General features: G+C 40.6%; 1 pseudogene; it reads left to right on the forward strand.

Moving 5' to 3' along the window:
- Positions 1 to 5,596, forward strand: part of LOC102840499 — a 6,162-nt pseudogene extending 566 nt beyond the window's left edge.
- Positions 5,597 to 7,078: the final 1,482 nt, after the last annotated feature.

Here is a 7,078-nt window from a genome sequence, read left to right on the forward strand (position 1 = left end):
TTCTGACTCATAGTGACCCTGTACAGGGTTTCTGAGTCTGTAAATCTTTACGGGAGCCGAAAGCTTCATCTTTCTCCCACGGAGCAACTGGTAGTTTTGAACTGGTGACCTTAAGGTTCACAGCCTGATTCATAACCACTACGCTAGCAGAGCTTCAATTTAATCATCTTTGGCTTTAGTAGTTGGTGTGTAAATTTGAATAATAGTTGTATTAACTGGTCTTCTTGAATGTTGTAACAGACAACACTGTACTTCAAAATAAGTCTTGAAATGCTGCTTTAACCCTGAATGTAATACCATTTTTTTTTTTTTTTTTTTTGGTACCATTCTTCTTTAAATTGTCATTCCTGGTAGTAAACCATATGATTAGACAATTCAGTTCATTTCATCCTGGTGTGGTGCTATATGGTAAGCACTGAACTGCTAACAAGGCTGGTAATTTAACCCACCAGCTATTCCTCAGAAATTCTACGCATATACTGTGTTGCTTTGATTTCGCATTTAATTATGCTTAAGATACTCATCTTTTTGTATTCCATTTCATTTTTTACTTCTAAATTTCCTATATCCATACTTTGTACATTCCACATTCCGATTATTAGTGGATGTTTGCAAATGTTTCTTCTCCTTTTGAGTTGTGCCCCATCCGCAAATGAAGGATCCTTTCTTTTTGTTTCCAACTTTTGCATTCCAATCCATATCATTAAGGTCCACTCTACTTTGAGAAGGCAGCTTTTCCCAGGCATATTGTGACTGCCCAGGGGCCTCTTCTTCCAGCACTGTAACAGACAATGTTCTGTTGTTATTCGTAAAGTTTTCAATGGCTTAGCATTCAGAAATGGTTCATTTCTCTGTTGTCTAGTATGGGTTAGTCTGGAAGCTCAGCTGAAACCTGCCCACCATGGGTGACCCTGGTGATGGGTGGTGGTAGTGTGCTGTGGAGTCAGTTCTGACTCATAGTGATCCTGTATAGGGTTTCCGAGGCTGTAAATCTTTACAGGAGCAAAAAGTTTCATCTTTATCCCATAGAGCCCCTGGTAGATTCAAACTGTTGACCTTGCAATTAGCAGTTCAGTTTGTAACCCACTAAGCTATCAGGGCTCCTTTGGATGACCCTGCTGGTATTTGAAATACAGTTGACATAGCTTTCAGCATCACAGCAACACACAAGCCACCATAGTATGACAAACTGCCAGACAAGTGGTGGAGCTGCAAACAGGACTTTAAAGTAGAAAAGCCTTCACTGTGCTTAAAGAAAGTTTGTGTGTTTTTTTTTCTTTCTGTGGCTTCTTTCATTGGTCTTAACTCCGCACAGAGTAAGTCCAATTTCTCGTCTACATGTAACTATCTTGCCTTCAGTGCTTTTCGTTGTTGTTTTTAAATGCCATTGAGTCAGTCTCAACTCATAGTGATCCATATAGGGTTTCCGAGGCTTTAAATCTTGGTGAAAGCAGAAAGTCTCATCTCTCTCTCACAGAGAGTTTGGCGGGCTTGAACCATGGACCTTGTTACTCCAAGCTAAAGACCCTCTCTGCTTAAGGACTTGGATACTTTCCACTCACTGCTGCTCTTGCTGTTTTTTGTCCCTAAGTTTATATTACTACCAGAATCTTCAGAAATCCACTTAAACTCATAAGAATTTGTCAGAATCTTCGGAGTCAGACTTTCTCAGAGCTTATTCTGTACTTAATTCTAGTTAAAGCTCCTAAACAAGAATAAACGCATTTTTAAAGGTCTCTAATTTAAGCACTGGACTGCTAACTGTAAGTTCAAACCCACTAGCTGCTCCTTGGAAACCTAACACAGGGCCACTGTGAGTTGGAACAGACTCAAGAGCAGTTAACAACAAAAGCAATTTATGGTCAGGCATGAGCTTTGGTATCCCGTTCCTTTCCCACAGCCTCTGTCAATGTAGTCTGGGTTCTGCTTTTTCCAAAGCTTTGTTTCATTTGTTCCTTCCCCTTCTCCCCCACCAGAAAGACAGCACTATATGTGCAGAGCTTTAAAGTTGGCAAACAACTTTAGAAACGTCATATCATGTAATCAACACAGTAACTCTATGAAGAAGGTTCTATTAGGCCGATTTTATGGATTACCATTTTAATACTTCATGCCTGGGATGCTGTAGCCTGCTTTGCTGGCTTCTCAGCTTTCAGCATATCTTTATTCTAAAGCATTCTACATATTGATGCTAAAATCATCTTCCTCCACTGATGATCTGAGTATGCCACCATCTGGAGTCCATTTATAGCCTCCCACACCCTTGGGATAATGTATTTTCCTGGGGTCTTTGAGACTCTGCATCTGCTAAATCCTCTGTCTTGCTTTCCTCAACTTAGTATGCCAATGTTTAACCAGTCACAATTTTTGTCATTCATTCATTCCGCTAGCATTCATTCACACGTGCATTTCATTACTTGGACTCCCTGCGTGCTGCAGATGGTTAGTTGCTAGTTAAATAGTTGGTGGTTTAAGCCTACCCAGAGGAGCCTGGGAAAAAAAGGTCCTGGTGATCCACTTCTGAAAAATCAGTCCTTGAAAACTCTACAAAGCACACAATTCTACTCTGACACACATGGGGTCACCATGAGTTGGAATGAACTGACAGTAGCAGGTTTGGTATATTGGGTTACTGCACATTTGGCACTCTGTCCGACGTTAAAGGGGAATACAAAGAAGAATCAGTCTCACGTAGTTCAGACATGCCAGGTACAGTTGCATAGAGTTGACTGACTCTTGTAAGCATGTGTGTGTCAGTAGAACTGAACTCTATTTGGTTTTCAATTGCTGATTATTTCAGGTAAATTGTCAATCCCTTTTTCTTTTTTTTTTTTTTTTTTTTGAGTCACTTCTGATTAGATCCTCTGACCTTTCATTTAGCAACTGAGCATTTTTAACTGTTTCACCACCCAGAGACTCCAAGCTATGCAAACATCCAATTTAAATACAAGACAGAGTGGTAAGAGATGTGGGAAACATAGGTTATTGGTGTTGTTAAGTGCCCTCGAGTCAGTTCAGACTCATATTGACCTTGTATAGGGTTTCTGAGAAGTGTCTGGTGAGTTTGAACTGCTGACCTTGCGGTTCCAACAGACCTTATGGCTGAATGCTTAGTTATAGGTAAACCCTGAGGTTTAGCTGAAAAAGAGTTAATCCTACATGGGAAGAGCAGAGGCAACTTCCAGGAGAAGGTATTGTGTGATCTGTTTGAGGATGAGGTTTTCATAAGCACAGTAGGGAGAGTAGCATGAACCAAAGCATGGATTTGCCGTGCCTGGAAGAAAATCCATGCTTCCCTACTGTGTTTTGGTCACTTTCTTTTCATATTGCCTCCTTGTCCTGTCTTCATGGATATTTGGCCTCACTGACTTTTTCTTCTTCTTCCAAATGTGTCTTAAATAACCAAGGGCCTGGGAAACTTGCACACCTGATTTTTTTTTAAAAAAAGCCATTTCCAGAATGATGATAGACATGGAGTCCCAATGTGGAGCTGTGGGATAAAGCAGTGGACCACACAGTTGATTTGAACCACAAGGTCGGTAGTTTAAACTAACCAATGGTTCTTTATAAATCCTTCACAGGGCAGCTATGAGTTGGAACCGACTCAATACTTTACAGAAACAACAGACATAGTATATGAAAAGGTGTGATCAGGAAGATTTTATTTCAAGATTTTGAGTGTAATGAATAGAAGATGAATTAGCAGGAACAACACCCAACCCTATCAGCTACTACTGTCTATAGCTGGAGACACCAAGGCAAATAGTTTACCATTTGGTGGTTTACCAGCAGTTGGTGGATTTGAACCACCAACCTTGTGGTTAGCAGCCCAATACCTAACCCACTGTACCACCAAGGCTCCTTAAATAGTTTGCCCAAGAGTAATATTTGCATGACGCATAGTACATGATGTGCTGCAAAAATAAGAGAACTGTATTACACAGGTTTGTCATGAAGAGTTTGATGCCACATACTTCTATTTATGAGTCTCAAAAACCAAAATAAAATGAGTAAGACTTCACATTTTTAGGCCTGAAATATGCTACATTCTTTTGCTGTATTTATTCTACAAGAAAATATAAAAATAATGTTAATATCAAGTTCTCAAACAAGTACTTATGTCTGGCATTCTCATCAAGGATGATGGCCCTGCTCAGCCTTAGCCCCAAGGAAGATGAAGCATATATTTATTCCAACTTGGTCACTACATATTGAAGTGTTTGTAGGGTTGAGTAGGGAGAAAAAAATTCATATTTTGAGGCTTTAAAAAAATTTTTTTTTCTTGGAACTAGCAACGTAATGCAAAACATCTTATCAACATTAAGAGCACTACCATCAAATCAATTCCAGTTCATAGCAACCCTATCTATATAGGGTTTCCGAGACTGAATCTTTACGGAAGTAGACAGCCTAGTATTTCTACCAAGGAGCAGTTGGTGGGTTTGAACTACCAACCTTATGGTTAGCAGCCCACTACCAAACCCACTGTGCCACCAGGGCTCCTAGAACATCTTACATGGGAACAAAATTAAAAATGGGAGATGCTGGAAAGGGATTGGCTCCAATGAGGGCTCAATGTCCTAATAGCTGTGGTCTACAGAGACTCATTAGCGTGCATGCATTCTGTAAAGTTCACAAGAGACAAACAAGCACATATGTTTTTCCCTTGGAAAAATGCAAGGGAAGCCCAACTAATGGACGCTTTCCTCTGTAATTATATAGGACTACAAGCATTAAACTAACAGAGGCCAAGAGAGTTAACACTCCGAATTCCTTACAACTAGGAAAGAAAAGTTATCTGCTTAGAGCTGGTTATCTTTGAAAAATAAAATCTGCAACACTAACCATCTGAAGTAATTTTCTACTCCTCCAGTGCCTGGGGAGACTTCTTTTGTAATCTCTAACATCTAACCTCTAGTTTCTATTTCCACCGCCCCCACTAATTCAGACCCTCATCACTTTACAGCTAGTTCATTGTTAGAGACATCTTCCTGGTCTCCAATTTCCTTTCCATGGCAATAAAACATGTGTTTCTCACTGTAAGAATGGTGTGTGGGCGGCATCTGGGCGGCATCTGACCTTCTCTGACTTCAAAAGTGGGAAGGAGAATCAAACTCAGCATCAACCCAAGGCTGATTCCTCTGAGGCTGAGATCAGGCATGCCTCCACCGTTCAACCTTCTTTACCAATTCTGATACCAACGGTTCCTCTCAAGGTGCACTCTGCTTCTGAGTTCAAAACTCATTGCAATGGCCACACAGAACTCACAGACAATAGTCACAATTAGGGGGTTTATTAGAGAAGTTAACAGGTTATAATTCAAGATCAGAAATGCTCAGGATACTGTTCTTCCAGTCAGCTGTGCCCTCAGGCTTACCTCTCTCTATGCTCTTTGGCCTTTAAGCCCTTGGCTTCTTTCCTGCTCTAGCAAATGATACAAAGCTCCTTTTGTGCTGCCTATAAATGCCCAGAGGGCACTGCAGTCTACCATAAACTTCTGCCCCGAAGGTTGACTTTAGCTATGTGGGTCTGCACATCTAGCTCTTCCAATTCGTATCTGAAGGCACCCCACTATACAAGTACGCCTCCTGCCTAAAGGCACTCTACTTGGTCCATGGGCTGGGAAGTCGGCGGCTCCATGTCTTGATGCTGTTGCCTTTGCTGCTGCTGCCACTTCTCCACCACCACTGTGGTGTCACAGCTCTGTCTCCAGAGGTCCAACACACAGGAATCTCAGGGTCCAAAGGGTATGCTCTGCTCTCGGCTCTTTATTGATAGTAATGAGATTCCCCATTCCTGTTTCTGAGGTACTTCATTTTATAGTCAGTGGAATGGCAAAGCTGATCAATCCCCATGTGAAAGCTCCAAGTTTTTACAATCACAATTAACCCTGTTAACAATCACTTGCAACATCCATATAATCCTATCAGCATCTTCCCTTACCTTCTCTTATCCAGATCCATCAGAAGAAAACACAGCCTATAAATACACCCATTCAGTCATTTGGTGGGAATTACAGACTAAGGCTAGAAGAGCCGCCATACATATCTTAACTATTCCCACAAACTCTAGCTTTGGTGATGTCATTCTCCTCTGTAAAAAACATGACTCTGAATCCCCAACCTTTAGGAAAAGTTGCAAACTTCTGGCCAATGGTCTTGCTTGCCCTAGCTTGTTTGTGGACTCAAAAACATAATTACATTAAAAAAAAAAATGTCAACATTGCAAGACTGTGATATTTCATATAAAAATCCAGACTCAGAGCCTTTAAATTGGGTTCTCATATATGGAAAAATTCAAATGTTCAGCTATCTGTGTTCTAGATACTGACAAACTGAGAAACATTTCTGCCCATATGGAGCTTATATTTTGTGAACAGGCAGATAATAGACAAATAAGTAAAATGTATAGCATGTTGGATGGTAATAGGAATGGATGGGGAGGACTAAAATTTTAAATCACAGGGTGATAGAAGGCCTTACTGAAATGGTGACATTTGAGTTAAAATGGATTTCTAGAACTACACTGTCCAATACAGTTCTGCTGTTGCACTGTGGGATAAAGCACTGGGCCACAAGTTCAGTTTGAACTGCTGGGTCGGTGGTTCAAACTCACCAACCACTCCTTGGAAACTCTATATAAAGGGTCATTGAGTCAGAACCAATTTGACAGCACTTAACAACAACAATAACTGTCAGATAAAGTAGTTAGCAGTCACGTGTTATTATTCTAATTTATAATAATTAAAAATTCACTTCAAATTCACATTTCAGGTACTCCATAGCTACATGTGTCTAATGGCTACACACAAATGTAGAACACTGTCATTACTGTGGAAACTTCTACTGGACAACATTGCATAGGAAGACTGTTCAAGGTAGAGGCTATACCAAGTGCAAAGATCCTGAGGAATGACGTTATTTGATTTGAACTATTAGTAACATGCCTCCTCTGTTTACATGTTCCTAACATTTCCTCACCACTCCTCTTTGTCGTACTGTGGTGGATTGTGTGTTGCTATGATTCTGAAAGGTATGCCACCGGTATTTTAAATACCAGCAGGGTCACCCATGGTGGA

Source organism: Chrysochloris asiatica, unplaced genomic scaffold, assembly GCF_000296735.1.
Source record: "Chrysochloris asiatica unplaced genomic scaffold, ChrAsi1.0 scaffold00006, whole genome shotgun sequence".
NCBI classification, from domain to species: domain Eukaryota; kingdom Metazoa; phylum Chordata; class Mammalia; order Afrosoricida; family Chrysochloridae; genus Chrysochloris; species Chrysochloris asiatica.